Genomic DNA, 20192 nt, shown 5'->3' with positions numbered 1-20192 from the left:
GGTCGCAGGTGATACTCCAAATAAAAGCTTTGCGAAAGAAGCGGCGACACTTTCTGCACAACCCAACATCTTGCACGACAATGCGCGGGCGCATGTAGCGCAAGCTGTGGCTGCTCTGCTTGGTCGATGGGTTTGGTAAGTACTGTCCCATCCACCATACTCCCCGGACTTAAGTCCTTGTGACTTTGATTTGAATCCGAAGGTGAAGGAACCACTTCGTGGCATTCGCTTCAGAACGGTTCCAGAGATTCGACAGGCAGTAGATGGCTCCATTCGCAACATCAACAGAACAGGCTCTGCTAACGCTCTACTACGCCTTGCACATCGCTGGCAGCGGGTTCTACACAACGCTGGTGACTACTTTGAAGGACAAAAAAATGGTTCAAATGGCTCTGAGCACTATGGAACTTAACATCTGAGGTCATCAGTCCCCTAGAACTTAGAACTACTTAAACCTACCTAACCTAAGGACATCACACACATCCATTCCCGAGGCAGGATTCGAACCTGCGACCGTAGCGGTCGCGCGGTTCCAGACTGAAGTGCCTAGAACCGCTCGGCCACCAGGGGCCGGCTCTGAAGGACAGTAACAGGTGCAAACATGTAACTCTTTTGTATCGGCTGTGAATAAATAGTTACCACTATTTAAGTTCCAACCCTCGTATATGGACAATGCAAATTGCACAAGTCGCTTTATGTTTTTAAATGTTTTAGTTACGACAGAAGTTTGGTAATGTGCTGTTTTTCTATGCACGTGAAAACTTGGTGTGACTCCAACTTAAAAATGTTTCATATCAAAATGGTTTTTAAGGGCTGAAGATGACAGCAAAGTCTGTCGAAACCGTTTGTTTTAAATAGAGATATATTTATGTTATTTTGGCTTTAGAATATTTTTTGAGAATAAACAGATTGCTCCTTCTGTCTTCTCAAAGTGAGAAAATTCAGTCGTATTTTTATACTTCCGCAATCCGAGCGTGTGCTGTCTCTAACGTCCTCGTCGACGTTACGGTAAACCCGACTTCTTTATTTTTCTCGTACGCGAAGGGAGCAATTACGGACGAAGTTGCCACTGTAGCGACAACCTGTAGACACTGACCGGGACGCATTCCCGAGGAGGTGGTACTCCGTCGATCCTTACGTACTGAGCGTGATAGCGACCGTGTCGAGTGGAGGAAGCGAAGCGGGAGCGCAAATCGCTGTGAGGTGAGGCGAGGTGAGGCGAGGGAACCGGCCGGCCTTGGCTGGAAGTCAGTTCAGCCGCGGCCTCCAGCGCAGCGCCACCGCCACCGCTACCGCCAGCGTGCTCGCCGCGGCCTGGAGTCTCCTCTCCTCTGCGCTGGCACTGGTGAGTCTCGACCTGAGCTGCACAGATTCTCCTTCCAGCCTGCCGGCCCCTATCTCCGGCGCAGCCATCATAGCAACTCTAATCTGCCGCACAGGAGACACAAGAGTACACGCGTGCGGCGGCTCAGTGCTTAAAGCAGGCCTACTCGGGTTTCCGCAAACCTGGCAAGATTCGCGGGACCCGTTGAGCCTGCTGCGCCTCAAAACAGGTTGTTGTGTAATTCATCCAACGTGCTTACAGAATAGCTAGGTACACTACTGGCCATTAAAATAGCTACACCACGAAGATGACGTGCTACAGACGCGAAATTTTACCGACAGGAAGAAGATGCTGTGATAGGAAAATGATTAGCTTTTCAGAGCATTCACACCAGGTTGTCGCCTGTGGTGACACCTACAACGTGCTGACATGAGGAAAGTTTCCAACCGATTTCTCATACACAAACAGCAGTCGACCGGCGTTGCCTGGTGAAACATTGTTGTGATGCCTCGTGTAAGGAGGAGAAATGCGTACCATCACGTTTCCGACTTTGATAAAGGTCGGATTGTAGCCTATCGCGATTGCGGTTTATTGTATCGGAGGACATTGCTGCTCGCGTTGGTCGAGATCCAATGACTCTTAGCAGAATATGGAATCGGTGGGTTCAGGAGGGTAATACGGAACGCCGTGCTGGATCCCAACGGCCTCGTATCACTAGCAGTCGAGATGACAGGCATCTTATCCGCATGGCTGTAACGGATCGTGCAGCCACGTCTCGATCTCTGAGTCAACAGATGGGGACGTTTGCAAGACAACAATCATCTGCACGAACAGTTCAACGACGTTTGCAGCAGTATGGACTATGAGCTCGGTGGCCATGGCTGCAGTTATCCTTGACGCTGCATCTCGGACAGGAGCGCCTGCGACGGTGTACTCAACGACGAACCTGGGTGCACGAATGGCAAAACGTCATTTTTTCAGATGAATCCAGGTTCTGATTACAGCATTATGATGGTCGCATCCGTGTTTGGCGACATCGCGGTGAACACATGTTGGAAGCGTGTAGTCGTCATCGCCATTCTGGAGTATCACCCGGCGTGATGGTGTGGGGTGACATTGGTTACACGTCTCGGTCAGCTTTTGTTCGCATTGACGGCACTTTGAACAGTGGACGTTACATTTCAGATGTGTTACGACCCGTGGCTCTACCCTTCCTTCGATCCCTGCGAAACCCTACATTTCAGCAGGATAATGCACGACTACATGTTGCAGGTCCTGTACGGGCCTTTCGGGATACAGAAAATGTTCGACTGCTGCCCTGGCCAGCTCATTCTCCAGATCTCTCACCACCTGAAAACGTCTGGTCAATGGCGGCCGAGCAACTGGATGGTCACAATACTCTTGATGATCTGTGGTATCGTGTTGAAGCTGCATGGGCAGCTGTACCTGTACACGCCATCCAAACTCTGTTTGACTCAATGCGCAGGCGTATCAAGGCCGTTATTACGGCCAGAGCGGTTGTTCTGGGTACAGATTTCTCAGGATCTATGCACCCAAATTGCGTGAAAATGTAACCACATGTCAGTTCTAGTATAATATATTTGTCCAATGAATATCTGTTTATTATCTGCATTTTTTCTTGGTGTAGCAATTTTAATGGCCAGTAGTCAATGTGTCTGCGTAGGTAGTTTCACTGCAGCTCATATATCATAACAGTGGGGGCAGCCAACTGAACAAAACAGACTCAAAGGTGAGTGAGGAGAAATTAAGAATCGGGGAATATACAGGGTGTCTGATAAGTCACTCCCTATTTTTTAACAGTTATAATTTCCTCATTTATGAACCAATTTTCTTAGACCTACTTTTATAAGCAACAGCACTCCCTGATGTTGTGTTTAATGTTATTTTAAACCTCCACATAAGCTCCAGTACTCTCTACGCATTTTCTTAAACGAACTGTTACGTCGATACTGCTGCCTGTAAAACATTAGGTGGAACATTGGCTAACACATCAGATATTATTACTTCCAATTGATCCAAGTTCAGTGGTTTTCTCTTGTAAACCTTCTCCTCAGCCCACCCCCAGAGAAAAAAAATTGCAGGGCAGGCCACTCATGTGCGTCTGTCTCAGTTCAACGACATGGGAAAAAATGTGCCTCGTCCTGCGTGAAGTGAAGTTGTGGGTTGTTCTCCATTGTCAAATTACTGGCCATACACTATCTTGCAGCATTTCCAGGTAACTTTCGCCATTCGATGTGACAGGACCAACTACTTCGGCTGATATGATTCCACACCCTACTTTGGACACCCTTGTGCTTTTTCAACACTTTCGTGTGGGTTTTCGGTTGCTCAGTAACGGCAGTTACGTCTGTTTACAAATCATCCAATGTGGAAAACTGCCTCATCGGTCCACAGTATGTTCTCAAAAAGTTCAGACCAATCATCTTCCAACCCAAGAAAATTTCTCCAAACTCCATTCTTCTGCTACAGTCATCAGGAAACAATTGCTGCACATAATGTGGCTGCCACGGCGTTGAAGTGAGGTTTTGTTAAGAATCGATGCAACTGCGTAACGTGAAAGACTGCTTTCTCGAGATTGTTGACGCATTGGTAATTTCTTAGAGCTCCTTATGAACATTTCACGAACTCTGTCAACATTATCTGGTGTCCTCATAGTTCATGGTCTTCCTAATATTCTTGCATCGGCAACACTCCCTATTGTTAGCGTTTTGAAAAGGCAATTTTCAACTTTTTATGCATCCCCACTGTATGGCTCCCTCATTCAGCCCTCCATTACCTTTGTACTCGTACCATAGACCCCCAGATTTCATAACGAGCTGCTATTTTGGCCCGTTCTTGCACAGTCAATACTGGCGACATTTTCCAACGTAAACAAAAGAAAAATGATGTTAAACACAATGCCAAGAAGTGCTGTTTCTAACAAAAGTAGTTCTAAGAAAATTGGCTCATAAGTAAGGACATTATAATTGTTTAAAAATAGGGAGTGACTTATCAGACACCCTACATACCAGTCACGAAACAGCCGAAATCCTCCCGGCGAAAAGTTGTCGAGTGTTTGTGAGGCAGCTTCAAATAAATCGGTATGTGTTTCGCAGAGGAAATTGCGTAGAAAGTTAAAAATTTGACCAGCCGTTTCCTCACTCCATAAATATTTTGAAAAGGACAAAGACTTGATGGCTTACAAGTGTGTGAAAATGTGTGCTACGGACTTGAGGCCATTTGGCAACAGCTCAGTAGGGGAAAAAAAAAAAAAAAAAAAAAAAAAAAAAAAAAAAAAAAAAAAAAAAAAAAAAATAACAAACAGACTCTGGTGGTATGCAACGTAGCGCGACGCCAGTTTAGTGCGAAAGAAAGGAGTCTTCTTTCAGACATTAACCTTTTAGATTAACATAATATGAATAACGAATTTCGTGTTTGCTAAAATCTATTTGCGACATTTAGAATGAACTATTTTGGCCACTTACAATGAATACAGCGAACCTACAATACACTTCCTGGAAAAGGTAATTAAAATTTGTATAGCTGGGGTCATATTTGGCTGGAGAACACTAAGGTTACAGAAAGTAGACTTCTAAAACCTCACTTTAGTTGGAGTTGCAGCATAATAGACATCCTCAGTTTCTTAGGTGCAAATGATATCAGTTTTCAGAAGCGATTGTGCTTACTACGCCAACACGTATCAGAGGTGACGTTATGATGGTTCCAATTAAGAATAGCCAGTTCTAGGTGAAAGAGGATGAAGTTGAAGAGAAAACCGTTCATAGCGAAATAAATAAATAAGCCCGAAATACACCGAAAAGGAAACAAACGGACAAATGATATCCACCGTTTTCTGGCCTACAATGTCCCTAAATAAATGCGTATTTCATTGAGATGCGCCTTGTGATACTCGCGTAAAAAAAAGGTTTCATCAACTTCCGCGCTCTACTCATAACACCACAGTGAAAGGGTGCAGTATAAACTGCAACGCAGCGTAGCACTACGGGAAAACGAGCAGGCAAGGAAGATACCTTTAGCCTACTTGGGTTGGGCGTAGCTTGGCTTGTACGGCGGTAAAGCAACCTGCCCGTTCTGCTGATAACGTGCGGTGGCTTGCCTGTCTGGCTAACAGGCAACCATGGGCAGGTTAAAAGCGGAATGTACACCACTGCACTGAACCTCTCTGCCGTTGGTGCGCCATGTGACTTCTTAGCTGGAGTGTTTCGGCACTGCATAGGAAAATGCGACTTCTTGCATACGTACCAGGCTCCGTTCATCCACTAGAAAGTTGCTGTTACAGTTTCATAATGGCTGCATCTCAGTGTCCGATCGGCATCGCTACATCCTTTGAAACCATATGTTCTGAAGAACATATTTCCGACTCCATGAGTGCAAAACCAAATCTTTACCAGTAGCCGGCCGGGTTGGCCGAGAGGTTCTAGGCGCTTCAGTCTGAAACAGCACAACCCCTACGGTCGCAGGTTCGAATCCTGCTTCGGGAATGGATGTGTGTGATGTCCTTAGGTTAGTTAGGTTTAAGTAGTTCTAAGTTCTAGGGGACTGATGACCTCAGATGTTAAGTCCCATACTGCTCAGAGCCATTTGAACCATTTTTTACCAGTACATTCCAGCATGATATTCTTTGTGTTATCGTCGTTAGTCCTAACAAGGAACCCCTTGAGTGCGAGATCGCAAGTTCAGCTTTCAGTAAGGCTCATTTGAAAGTGTTGTATCAAAAATTATGACAGGAAAAATATTAGCTCCTAATGACTTACCATGGGCACGACAGAAAATGAATGTCTGAGAGGTGCAGAGATCCATCAGGTTTCTATATAATGTCTGTATTACACGTCACAAAATGGAAATAATCTACATTCAAGAAAGGTTCAAACGAACCATTGACTTACACTACGAACACCGAATGAAAAATGGCGCAACGCAGTGATCACAAAGGTTCGCATCATCAAGATCGAAGGCAAACTCCTTGAGAGTTACAAACCGTGCAGGACGTTCAGCTAGTAATTCCGTCATAAAGAATGTATGTGGAATCATGTTGGTGTAACGGGCTGATGAGAACTGATGGAATGTGATGCCATGCAGCCGAATGCGAAACAGTTTGTCGTAGAGCTTATAATGAAACTGGCTGTCCTTTAAAGCGTAGCTGCAGATAGTGTGGTAATATGTTTTACAGGTACAGAAGAAACAAATATCTAGAGGCCGAGTTTGCCCGGTGGTTCTAAGTGATACGAACTGCAATGTCGTAAACTTTTCAGGAGGCGTAGTTTTACACACAAACCAGAAATCAAGCAAAAGCAACTTATTTTGACCGGATATTGGCCAAAAGCAGTGCCCATACCATAGTTGTAATTCTCTCACACCCATTTTTCCACTCTTGCCTTCTGTGACGTAAATATTTCCTACCACCTGCTGCAAGATCACGCACACGAGAAAGAATCGTAGAAGGCAGAGCACCTCCAACTTCTCACAGCACAATAAATAACTTTCCAGCCAATTTACCACCCAGATTAACAAATGTTCAAATGTATGTGAAATCTTATGGGACTTAACTGTTAAGGTCATCAATCCCTAAGCTTACACACTACTTAACCTAAATTATCCTAAGGACAAAGGTGCCGATGTTAGCTGATCTTGATGCAACTCTCTTGGTACCTCTAATCTTCAGGCTTCCTTCTATACGCATTTCCTCTTCAAATCTCAATCGATCACAGTTGAGAACAAATTCCTTACTGAACGAGGGGATAAGTTTGTTTATCTCATCTACACAATTTCGGGACGATTGCGCACTTTGGTGTGCATCGTCGAGTTGACGCTTTGTTTTGAAACTTCATTGTCTTACGTCTTCCAGTTCTGTATCACTGTTTGTAGTTATGGAACCATCCACTGCTTCCCTTGATATCACTCTAATTCATGTAGTGCGCAGTTTGATGTGCATAACGTACTACTTCATTATCAGGCACATCCTGAAATTGCATCGAACATCCTTGAAACATGCCATCACCAGTTGTTGTAACAAGTGCGCCTTGTCCTCCCTTGTATATTCGTAATTTTTCTTGTGTACTAAACGGTCATATTGCTGCGGTCATATTCAAAATCTGTTCATAACTGTTTTTCACTATGCTGCGAATGATCTTTCATGAACGGAATCATGTTTAGTGGCCACTCCATGGACTCAAATGGCTCAAATGGCTCTGAGAACTATGGGACTCAACTGCTGAGGTCATTAGTCCCCTAGAACTTAGAACTAGTTAAACCTAACTAACCTAAGGACATCACAAACATCCATGCCCGAGGCAGGATTCGAACCTGCGACCGCAGCGGTCTTGTGGTTCCAGACTGCAGCGCCTTTAACCGCACGGCCACTTCGGCCGGCCCACTCCTTGGACAATGACTGTCCTTTACTACAATTCACTGGAGACAGGATATGTGGCTCCCTGCCGACAAGGATGATGAACTATATGCCTCGACACCTGTTTCACTACCACTTCCACTTGTTAAGCACATATCGTTACAATTGTATTCTACATGTACATTGTCTGCAAAGTCGAGCGTATGCGACACCACACATTCTGCTGATTCATCTTGCAGAAACGCTAATATTTCATCTGCCACTTCTTTCTCACTCTGCGAAGTTCCTTGGGTTTATTTCTGACGAAATGTCACTTCTGGCTACTGTTGTGGGTATAATGCAATGTTTGCGTTATTTATCGTTGCCATTGCTCTGCTTTGTATCAACACCACTATTTGTGAATTACTAAGCAGTTAAACTACACTCCATAGCCTCATGCTGTGCTCACCATTGCGTACCTCCAGTTCCGCCCCTGTTGCCATCAGCAGCCAGTAGTACGTGGGGCGTTGAATGTCGTAAACATCGTGGGCATTTCTCGACCTCGCACTCAGTGGGTTCTTTGTAAAACTGTTTATTTACAATACGTATCCGTTTGAAACCTTCAACCGTTATCAACCGCCCGCATCTCGTGGTCGTGCGGTAGCGTTCTCGCTTCCCACGCGCGGGTTCCCGGGTTCGATTCCCGGCGGGGTCAGGGATTTTCTCTGCCTCGTGATGGCTGGGTGTTGTGTGATGTCCTTAGGTTAGTTAGGTTTACGTAGTTCTAAGTTCTAGGGGACTGATGACCATAGATGTTAAGTCCCATAGTGCTCAGAGCCATTTGAACCAACCATTTTTTCGTTATCAACCCTCGGGCTCTTCTACTTTTTTTTAATTTCCCTCTATTAACAACACTGAATCTTTGATGCTTCGGGACGTGTCCTACCAACCTCTCTCTTCTTTTAGTCAATATGTGATGCAAAATTATTTCCTCCCTGATTTGATTCGGCACCTCTTCATTAGTTATCCGATCTAACCATCGGCATTTTTCTGTAGCACCACATTTCGAAAGTTTCGATGCTCTTCTTCTCTGTACTGTTATTATCCATTTTTCTCTTCCATTTAAAGCTGCAGTCCACACACACTCTTTCATAAAAGCCTTACTAGTAGTCAGATTTATGTTCAATGATAACAAGTTTCGCAATCTTCAGAAAAGTTTTCCTTGGCTATTGCCAGTCTGCATTTTAAATCCTCCTTCCTAAATCACTTCAAGGCTACGGCCAATTCCTTCCCCCGACCATAACTAATCCAATTTGGTGTTCCATTTGTAAATGACCTCAACGTTAATGTGAGCATAAGCTCTAACGTTTTTTCCCTCAAGTCTGCTTCACGAAAAAAGCAATAGGTAAATCACAGCAGATCAGACAATTCCAAAAGCCACAAAATCTTACCGCAACTTAATGTGGATATTGAGCTAACACACCATGTACAGTGGTCCATGACAAATAAGTCGTTCAAGATATCTAAACAACTTTTTCACTACATGATATAACGCATCCAGCGGAGTAATTGCTTCGATATCTCGATAGTTACGAATGCTGAGCACAAGTGATTAATATCTATATATTTCATACTGTCGACGTATCGAAGTAAGTATGACTCATTCGTCTAAAAATTGTACCAATACAGTATCATCCGATAGTGAATACAGCAATACAGTGACATACAATATGTCTATTTTCAGAATGGAACATGTCCTGAAAGTATTCGAGAAAAGCGTTACATCTGAGGCGTATTTCTGCCGGAACAGTACCTCCTACACTGTGTTTACAACGAAGTATGTTTTGTACACACTGACTTCGGCCACGAATACGTTTCACAGTGAACATTAACATGGATCGAAAAAAAATGAGAAAAGACGGATTGACATTGGTACAGTAAAGTTAATGGGATAAGGTTGTCAAATAAAAAGCATACGGTATTACACATGTTTCTATTATTTCTCCAGTGATCTACACAAATACGACTGTAATTTTCATTTGAGTCAAATGTCCTGAATACAGCGTTTGCATCTTAAATTCTTTAATCCGTCAGTTTTACGGCATTACGTGTTATACTTTTCGTCAGTTCGAGAATGATCTTAGTTGTTTACACCGAGCGAGGTGGCGCAGTAGTTAGCACACTGGACTCGTATTCGGGAGGACGACGGTTCAGGCTCGTGTCGGAACATCCACATTTAGCTTTTCCATGAATTTCTTAAACTGCTCCAGGCAAGCGCCGGGAGGGCTCCTCCTGAAAACGGCAGGGCCGATTTCCTTCCTCATCCCTGGTACAATCCGAGCTTGTGCTCCGTCTCTAATGACCTCCATGTCGACGGGACATTAAACACAATCTTCCTTCCTTCATTTTTCTTTTGTTATTTACAGACTATACCGTTGTGTAATTATTTCGGTTACATGCGAGATTTATATTCAAACTTCCTCTCTTTTACGTGGTTTCGACTTAGTATCGACATAATTTGATTACAACAAAAGCCGTCTTATAATCTAACCATCGGAAAATTATTTTGAAGTTAAAAGGGGAAAATTTTAAGTATTTGAAACTTACTTTTTACCATTATAGATCGCCCAAATAGTTTTGTACCACCCCCATGACCTACGCAGTAATTTTTAAATCGAAAACCACTTTCTCTGAATAGTCTCAAAGAAATCGATGGGTTGCATTCTCAGTGCAGTTGACTAGAGCAAGCTGGTCTCCAATCATGAACTGGCAATGCTGGTTATGTTCGCTGCCCAGTCTGTCAGCATGCCTCGAAGGGTCATTTAAAGCTGAGAGTGTGCGCGCAATCTCACAGAAGGCGACTCGGCGCTGGATGCAGTCAGACGAATTGATGTACGCCATATCTATGTGATTCGAACATTCATCTGCTATCATGAGAAACAAAACTTTGTCTATTTGCCTCGTAGTTGTCACGGTCAACCACACCAATTGGTGACCGCTCTCTATTAACTACGGCTAGTATGTACAGCATGAGAGAAAGAGTAATCAACGAAATGCTAACATTCTACGAGTCGGAGTGTGAAATATCAGAAGTTTGACATCGTATGGAGACTAGAAAATCTGGAAAGGGAAATGCAAAGGCTCTGTCTATATAGTGTTGGACTCCATGAAGTGAAATGGAAAGGTCACTAACAACAGTAGTTCAGACATATAGGTCTACTTCACAAGAAGGCAATGAAGATGTAGAGTATATGAGGATAATGAACAGCTTATTCAGTATATAAAAGGAGATGATAATCTAATAACCGGGGACTGGAACGCGGTACCAGGGGAAGGAATAGAAGACAATGTTGTGGGAATATATTTGCTTAGTAGCAGCAGAGAGAGAAGAGAAAGGCTAATCGAGTTCTGCAATAAATTTCAGCTGGTATGCTGCATGGGGCGAAAAGTGGCAACTGTCTCTGAAAAGCAAAAAATTTGGTATCCTCCACACGAGTACTATAAAAAATTACGTTAAATTTCTGTTACACGATAAATAATATAAATTTCAATGTTGTCTGTTCGCCGAAATACCTAGGGACTATAATTACGAACAAATTAAACTAGAACTATCACAAAGAAAATGTTGTGCGGTAAGCGAATCATCGACTGCGTTTTTTGGCATACCACTTACAAAATATAACAGACATACTGAAAATACTGCGAACACTATCTTTGTCTGTCCTCTTCTGGGGTATTGTTGCGTGGTAAAAGATCCATACGAAATGACAGAAAACACTGAAAAAATTCAAAGAGCAGCATCTCGTTTGGTATTATCACGAAACAGAGGAGTGTGTGTCACGCATATGATAAGCGAGTTGGAGTAGCGATCATCAAAACAAGGGCATTTTTCTTTGCGCCCGAGGTCTTTTCACGAAATTTCAGTCATCAGGTTCCTCTTCCGAATGTAAAAATGTGTTGTTGACTCCCACCTAGACAGAGACAAGCGACCATCGGGATAAAATAAGAAAAATGCGGAGCACTCACGAAAAAAGTTATTCCTTCCACGTGCTGTTACAGAGCGGAACGGTCGAGAAGCAGTTTGAATGTGTTACTGTGAGCCCTCAGCCCGGCACTTAAGAAAGAAAAGGAGAGTAGTTATGTAGCTGTACATGAAGTAATAGCGAATAAAACTATTCAAAAATCACAATAGGAGGAGATGCACTTCGAAAAGGTCTGGAGACACTGGAAGATTCCAGCTAGGTTACGTCATGATCAAACAGAGATTCCGACATTAGATAGTGGATTCTAAGGCATACCCAGGAGTATACAATAGTTCCTACAAAAGTAACAGTACAATGTCTGTAGCATACTGTATCGAATTTATTATGAAAGTAGTAGATACGTGTAAGACATAAACAATAATGACAGAATTACACAGTTTCTTTCATAGCACGAGTAATAAAATAAGGCGTTGAGAGATTGGTGTAAAGGCACTAGCTGTCCTGTTACCTTGTTGGCACTTTGTGCAACCTCCTTTCTTCGTAATTACCTCAAAAAAACTCTTCGGCATTGATTTTGTTAGGGTTTGTAGTTCTTGAAACGAAATTGCCGCCCAGTCTTCTCGTATCGCATTTTTCAGCTCACATACGGCCTCAAATTGGTTTCCATTGCGATGAATACGCCTTTCAAGTATTCCCCAACGGTTTCTAAGGCGTTCATATCTGGGCTACGTGCAAGCTAGGGCAAGACATCTATATCTCTATTTTCAAACAACTTTAGGTTGTAACAGAAACACGCGCAGGTGCATTATCCTACTGAAACATTGAACTTTTGTTCCCTAGATCCTCATACATTCTAATCAATTCCATCTCTGTTATCCCAGTGTACCTGTTAGAGTTCATTGTAGTGTTCAGCTAATTACTTTTACCTGCTGTTCTGTTCTAAGATCATGCCAATAATATTTAAATCCATCACACCCATCTGAGTTAAACTTCTTCTCATCACCGAAGATCACTTCGCATTATCCTGAAGCCCATGACTTCTGTTTTTCAACAAACTCCAATCTAGTCTATTCATGTTTGGGTGTTAGAGAAAGTTTCTGCAGTCGTTTCTTGAATGCAAGATGTTTGTCATACATGTTTGGCAGTTACTGACATTTTTGAATCAGCAACAATTTGAGGAAGACAAATGTCTGTGGTTCTTGCTTTGCGCAAAAGGAATTGGTTCGATGCCTCAAATAATTTTCTACATAGCCCATATTTTACGTTCTGTCCATATCGTGCGCCCAATCTAACGAATTTATCAGTACTTGAACGATTCGACTTGGAGATTTGACGATTAGAGCCCCACTTCCTTGTACGCTCCAGTTTTTGCTTTTTCATCTCACGATAACTGTTTTCCTTGTGGCATTTCACAATCGTGGTGTATGTGCACATCGGGCATTGTCCCTAAAAGTGCCGGTCTGCTCTAAAAGCATTTACACACACACACACTAACACCACCAAGAGTCGACTGCCTTTATACTCAGTTCCACCCTCCACCACCTGAATCGTTGACGTCTTGTTACATACTGTACTACTGACATCAAATGCGATACCACTCAACTACATTTGTTAGTATACTGGATATCATACTACTGAAAATACACTGTGCACAACTATTCCATCCTACAGTGTTAATGTTACTACAAATATCCGTGCTTTTATACTGATTTCCGCTACTGTACACTCGAATGAGTAATGATGAAGAGTAGGCTGAAGTTTGAGAGACTCGTCTGGAATAATCAGTCTGGAAAGTAATAGACTACAGAACTATTGAGGAATGATGGGTTGTGTTTGAAGCTCTCTGATTCAGTAGATGCTGCGATAATGAACACGATAGTAGGTAATTCAGCCGAAAAGCAGTGGAAATCGCTAAAAAGGGCAATCACTGAAGTTGGAGTCCCCTGGGAGCTGAGTGGTCAGCGCGACAGACTGTCAATCCTAAGGGCCCGGGTTCGATTCCCGGCTGGGTCGGAGATTTTCTCGGGTCAGGGACTGGGTGCTGTGTTGTCCTAATCCTCATCATTTCATCGCCATCGACGCGCAAATCGCCGAAGTGGCGTCAAATCGGAAGACTTGCACCAGGCGAACGGCCTACCCGACGGGAGGCCCTCGTCGCACGACGTTCTTATTATATACTGAAGTTGGACAGGCGAACATAGGTACAAGGAAGGCAACTCGAAGAAACCTTGGGGGATAGGAAAAACACTTCTATTGACGGTTAAAAGGAGGAACTAGAATAATGTTAAGGATATTTAGGAATACAGAAATGTAATTCATTTAGGAACGAAGCGAATAAGACAGGCAGAGAAGCCAAAACGAAATGGTTATAGAAAAAGTGTGAAGAAATCGAACAAGAAACGGTCGTCGGAAGGATCAATTCAGCATATAGAAAAGTCAAAACAGCCTTCGGTGAAATTAAAGTCTCGGGGGCCAACATTGAGAGTGAAATGGAAACTCCACTGTTAAACGCAGAGAAGAGAGCGGATCGTTTGAAATAATGCACTGAAGGCCTCTCAAGAGAAATGACTTGTCTAAATGACCTGGCAGAAGAAACAAACAGGAGACAATGTGGATGACATAGGGAATTCACTACTACCCAGAGTTTAACGGAGCTTTGGAAGACTTTCGTTCAAGTAAGGCAGAAGGTACAGTTTACGTTGCACCTCAATTTCCAAAATCGTTTGGGAAAGTGCCAATTACATGACTATTCAACCTGGTATGTAGAATCTAAGAGACTGAAGATATACCATCAGACTTTCTACAGTATGTTTGCAACAGGATCCGCAAAATGGCAAGGGCAGATAAGTGCGAGAACGGCCGCACAGTCAACTTAACAGGACATGCACCCAAGCTGCTGATGTATAATACAAAAGCAGAAAAAGAAAATAGAGGAGCTATTGGATGGCGATCAGTCTGATTTGCGTAAAGACGAAGGTAGCAGAGAAGCAGATCTTACTCTGCACTTGATAATGAAAACAAGACTTAAGAAAAATAAACATATATTCATAGGATTTTTCTACTTAGAGAAAAAGCATCTGACGATATAAAGTGGTACAAGATGTTACAAATACTGAGAAAAAGAGTAGTAAGATACAGGTAAAGACGGAAATGGGGAATGCGTACAAATACCAACAAGGAACAATAAGTTTGGAAGACCAAGAGCGAAATGCACAGATGAAAAAAATGTGAGATACGACGTAGTCTTTCACCTCTGCTATTCAATCTAAGAGAACCAATAATGGGATTAAAAGAAAGGTAAAAAATATCCGGTGATGACACTGCTATCCTCTTTGAAACAGAAGTAGTACTACAGGACGTGTAGAAAGGAATGAACAGTTTGAGTACAGAACATGAGCTGAGAGTAAACCGGAGAAAGACGATAATATTGAGAAGTAGCAGAAATGAGATTAACGATAAACTTACCTTCAAAATTGGGCTCCACGAAGTAGACGAATTTAAGGAATTGCAGCAAAAATAGCACATGATGGACGACGAAAGTAGGACATAAAAAGCAGATTAGCACAGACAAATTCTTGGCCAAAAGCAGAGTACTAGTATCAAATGTCGGCCTTCGCCTGAGGAAGAAATTTCTAAGAATATGCGTTTGAAGTATAGCATTGTGTGATATGGATCGTCGTCACTGAGAAAAACAGAATGGAAGAGAATCGAAGCGTTTGAAACGTGGCGTTACAGAAGGATGTTGAAAATTTGGTGGACTGATTACGTAAAGAGTAAGGCGAAGAGTGAATCGCCGAAGAAAGAAACATACTGTAAACACTGACGAGAATAAGGGATAGGATGATAGGACATGTGTTAAGACATCAGCGAATGACTTCTTCGGTACTAGGGGGAGCAGTAGAGGGTAAAAACTGTAGAGGAAAACAAAGATTGGAATACATACGAGAAATAATTGAGCTCGTAGGGTACAAGTGCTACTCCAGACTGATAACTTAAAAAAAAAATGGAGGCAGATCGGAGGGCTGTGTTGACCTAAACAGTGCACATCCTTTTTCATACGACCAATTTGTCCGCTTGGTGTTGATTACAAACAGTAAGCCCCCCCCCCCTCTCCCTCCCTTCCACCTCCTCACCAGTACTGCACTATGTGAAGGAACTGGACAAGGGAACGCTGAGCTGGAATCTGGATCAGTGGCGTCAGATTTCGTTCACCAGTGAATGCAGTACTTTCCTAATACCTAATGATCAGAGTAGAAGATTGTGCAGGAGGGCATGTAAAAACGAATAACTTAGGTATGCAGTCCTAGAGCTTCAGGAACGACATGGGTCAGTTACGTTTGAGACTGATGTCATGTGTTGATATTGGACGCCTCTCATCGTCGTAAAGGAAAATTTGAGGGCTGATCAGTTTCGGGACAGGATCCTCCAGACTACTTTCCAGCCCTGTAGTCAACGTTTTAGTGATAGGTTCTTCTTTCAAGATGATAATGCTCTAGCTCACTGGGCGCAACACGTGAACAGTTTCAACCTGGAAGTAGGAAACAACCGAATAAAATGTTCTACAGCAGTGGTCGTCAAACTACGGATCGCTACCCACATGTGGTCCGAATAACGTATTCGTATGGTGTTCGGTTCTCAGATGTATTTCATAATAATATGCATGTAGCAACTAACAACCAGATCCAAAAACGTCAACTAAGGTTAAGAGCTTCTTAAGGGTCTAGTAAGAATCAAAAATACATACAGGGACAGTAATATTGTAAGATGTGCTTAATTTTTAATTAGTGTCAGTGAATTCAGCCGTAAACTAAGTAAAGCTGCCGTTGATCTCAGGGGTTGAGGTCTAAGTAGCGCGGCCACTGCGGAGTTAGAGTTTGTGAGAGGCAGGATGTTTGACAACTCACGGCTGTGACTGTCTCGTACTGATCAAATGCTACGGTATAAACTTCAAACGGAAGTAAAACGGATTCGTGATTGCGCATTACAATGACCCTCATCTTCAAATGAGGTGCATATTTTAAGCAAGAAATACGAAATTAAATTTAGGCTGTTTTAATACAACGCAATGAGTAGATGAAAAATGCCGCTCAAAACAGTAAACATTTGCTACCGTGTCTCAGTTTGCGTAACGCATTTAAATGTAAGTACAGTTACTTTTATTAATCAGTTACTTACCTGCTCACACAGACAACACAACGACACTTCGTTAGGCAGTTACAGTGTCACGGCTTTGGGGTCGCTGAAAGTAGCAGCAATCTGAAACAGAGAATTGTCGACACGAAGTTTTCCGAGTCGTGCTGACTTTTAACGGTCAGTACTGGGAGCTGGTAGCCAACTTATCGTCCTCTTAGGATAGCTAGTCTACTAGGTACTCATAGCATTGTAATTTATGTAGGTTAACATTTGATGATAAGATCGGTGCATATTGGCCCGAGGTGCCGCCTCACGATAACAGTATTGGCTTCTAAGCAAAAACGTTTGACGACCAGTGGCGCACGATTACGCAAGAACTGTTCTCACATACTGTGTGCCCCTCAGGCCCCTCAGGATGGTCACTGTAGAAGTGTGAGACATGAAGCAGTATCTCGAGCACCTGGTGGGCAGCATGCCAAGCTGGATCCAAGGAAGGTACAATCCTCCAATCCTCGGGGGGGGGGGGGGGGGGGGACATAGTATTATTACTAACCAGTGTCTTTTGATTTTTACTTGTGTGCAAAGACGTAGACTTTCGATCAGACGGACTTCCTTTTGACTATGGTTTTAATAAGTTCTTTTTAGCTTATAATGTTTATTCTTTCAAAACCCTTTCCCCTTGGATCTAGCCTACAAGTCTTCCTACATATTCAGTTGGTGCAAAACTTTCTGAGCATTTTCTAAAAGGTTGTAGTTATAGGACCTCAAAGGCCAATTTAAAAATTGGCGTGTGCTCTGTCAGTGCACTTTCCTTTTCAAGCACTACGGCTATTGTTAAATAAATTATACAAATGCACTAAAACGTATTTTAGATATATTGGATACTAAACAGTTGAGAATATAGGCCATTAAATCAGAATATATACACCATGTGACCAACGTATCCGGATACCTGGCTGAAAATGACTTACAAGTTCGTAGCACCTTCCATCGGTAATGCTGGAATTCAATATAATGTTGGTCCACCCTTGCCTTGATGACAGCTACCACTCTCGCTGGCACACGTTCAGTCAAGTGCTGGAAGGTTTCTTGGGGAATGGCAGCCCATTCTTCACGGAGTGCTGCACTGAGGAGACGTATCGATGTCGGTCGGTGAGGACTGACACGAAGACGGCGTCCCGAAACATCCCAAAGGTGTTATATAGGACTCAGGACAGGACTCTGTGCAGGCCAGTCCACTACAGGGACGTTATTGTAGTCTAACCACTCCGCCACAGGTCGTGGACTGTGAATAGGTGCTCGATCGAGTTGAAAGATGCAGTCGCCATCCCCGAATTGCTCTTCAGCAGTGGGAAGCAAGAAGATGCTTAAAACATCAATGTAGGCCTGTGCTGTGATAGTGCCACGCAAAACAACAAGGGGTGCAAGCCTCATCCATTTAAAATACGACCACACCAAACACTACCGCCTTCAAATTTTACTGTTGGCACTGCACACGCTGGCAGATGAGGTTCACCGGGCATTCGCCATACCCACCCCCTGCTATCTGATCGCCACATTGTGTACCATGGTACGTCACTCCACAAAACGTTTTTCCACTGTTCAATAGTCCAATGTTTACGCTCCTTACTCCAAGCGAGGTGTCGTTTGGTACTTACCGGCTTGATGTGTGGCTTATGAGCAACAGCTCGACCGTGAAATTCAAGTTTTCTCACCTCCCTCCTAACTGTCATAGTACTTGCAGTGGATCGTGATAAAGTTTGGAATTCCTGTGTGATGGCCTGGACTGATGTCTACTTATTACACGTTACGACTCTCTTGAACTGGTTCAAATGGCTCTGAGCACTATGGGACTCAACAGCTGAGGTCATAAGTCCCCTAGAACTTAGAACTACTTAAACCTAACTAACCTAAGGACATCACACACATCCATGCCCGAGGCAGGATTCGAACCTACGACCGTAGCAGTCGCACGGTTCCGGACTGAAGCGGCTAGAACCGCTCGGCCACCGTGGCCGGCTCTCTTGAACTGTCGGCGGTCTGTGTCAGTCAACAGACGAGGTCGGCCTATGCGCTTTTGCGCTGCACGTGTCCCTTCACGTTTACACTTCACTACTATATCGGAAACGGAGGACCTAGGGAAGTTTAGGAGTGTGGAAATCTTGCGTACAGACGTATGACACAAGTAACACCCAATCACCTGACCACGTTAGAAGACCGTGAGTTCCGCGGAGCGTCCCATTGTGCTCTCTGACGATGTCTAATGACTACTGAGGTCGCTGATATGGAGTACCTGGCAGTAGGTGGCAGCACAATGCACCTAACATGAAAAACGTATGTTTTGGGCGTGTCCGGATACTTTTGATCAGATATGTATTTCCTTGCATATCGTCTCATGCCGAAAATTTCGTGTCCATATCTTCAACTGCTTGTAGGACAATTGTGGCGTCCATTTCACTTTAACACTCACTGTAGCAGTTTAGGCAGCAGTCTGCATTTGATGGTGTGATATGTTCTGCAGCTGATTCATGATGGCAACAACTACACCGGACGCGGGACAGCCCTAATGCCAGGAGGAACAATGTGAGCCAAAGGTCCTCTTGTATAGGTAAAGATGAAGACTGCGGACGTGACGGAACAACTTATCAACACTCGACTGTCTCTGGCGATAAGAATGTAAGTCAGGATGGATCACTTTCGAATTATTAGCTTTGTCAATTCTCAATTAGGAATAATTGAATTGCTTGAAGAGGTAAGAAATATATTCTCGTAAAAGAGGTACGGAATATTTCCTCGTGACTTAATACTCCAGTGTTATCCAGTTACCTGGCAGTGACATGAGATCCCCTTGTTTTGTCAGGGAATCAGACGAATGGTCTGGTCGGTTTTTGGATAGTTTTGGTCATGAATAAACTAATTCTGTGTTAGTAAATAAACATTCTCATCATCATGCGCCTAAAAAGTTTGGTACCCGTGCAGATTTATTATGAATCCTGAAGACAGATTCAGAGTACGCAGAATTTCGGGTTAACGTGCCACCTCGGAATACAACACGGTTCGTTTGAACGCTCACACAGCTACGAAGATTAATTTGGGATGTTATTAGTAGATTTTTCACGTCGAATATTATACCAACATTGACAAAAAAAACTACGATGAGTATAAACCCCACTTAAGGATTGCTGTAACTGTTTTTGACTAATGTTCAAGTACACTTCACAGTGACTTCTGTTTTCTTGTCTAATAGGTTTTATGCAACGCCACAATGAAGTTCTTAAATGCAAGGGTGCATTTCTAACCAGAAATGCGTAGCCTCTGAATAGGGGCACCACAAATTGTACGTATTAATTTTAAACTTACTGATGCCCCTGTGCTACGGGCTGTATTCTCCACTGCAAGGATGATC

General features: G+C 43.3%; 1 protein-coding gene across 1 annotated transcript in view; it reads left to right on the top strand.

The window, feature by feature from the left end:
• Positions 1 to 1262: 1262 nt before the first annotated feature.
• Positions 1263 to 20192, top strand: part of LOC124615515 (villin-1) — a 376118-nt gene continuing 357188 nt past the window's right edge. Inside the window, exon 1 of the mRNA XM_047143473.1 lies at positions 1263 to 1345. The gene's annotated coding sequence lies outside the window, so the exon portion shown is untranslated. The remainder of the gene's footprint in view (positions 1346 to 20192) is intronic.

This window comes from Schistocerca americana, chromosome 5 (genome assembly GCF_021461395.2).
Source record: "Schistocerca americana isolate TAMUIC-IGC-003095 chromosome 5, iqSchAmer2.1, whole genome shotgun sequence".
NCBI lineage: Eukaryota > Metazoa > Arthropoda > Insecta > Orthoptera > Acrididae > Schistocerca > Schistocerca americana.
The sequence above is the reverse complement of the archived record's forward strand: the minus strand, read 5'-3'. Positions and strand labels throughout refer to the sequence as shown.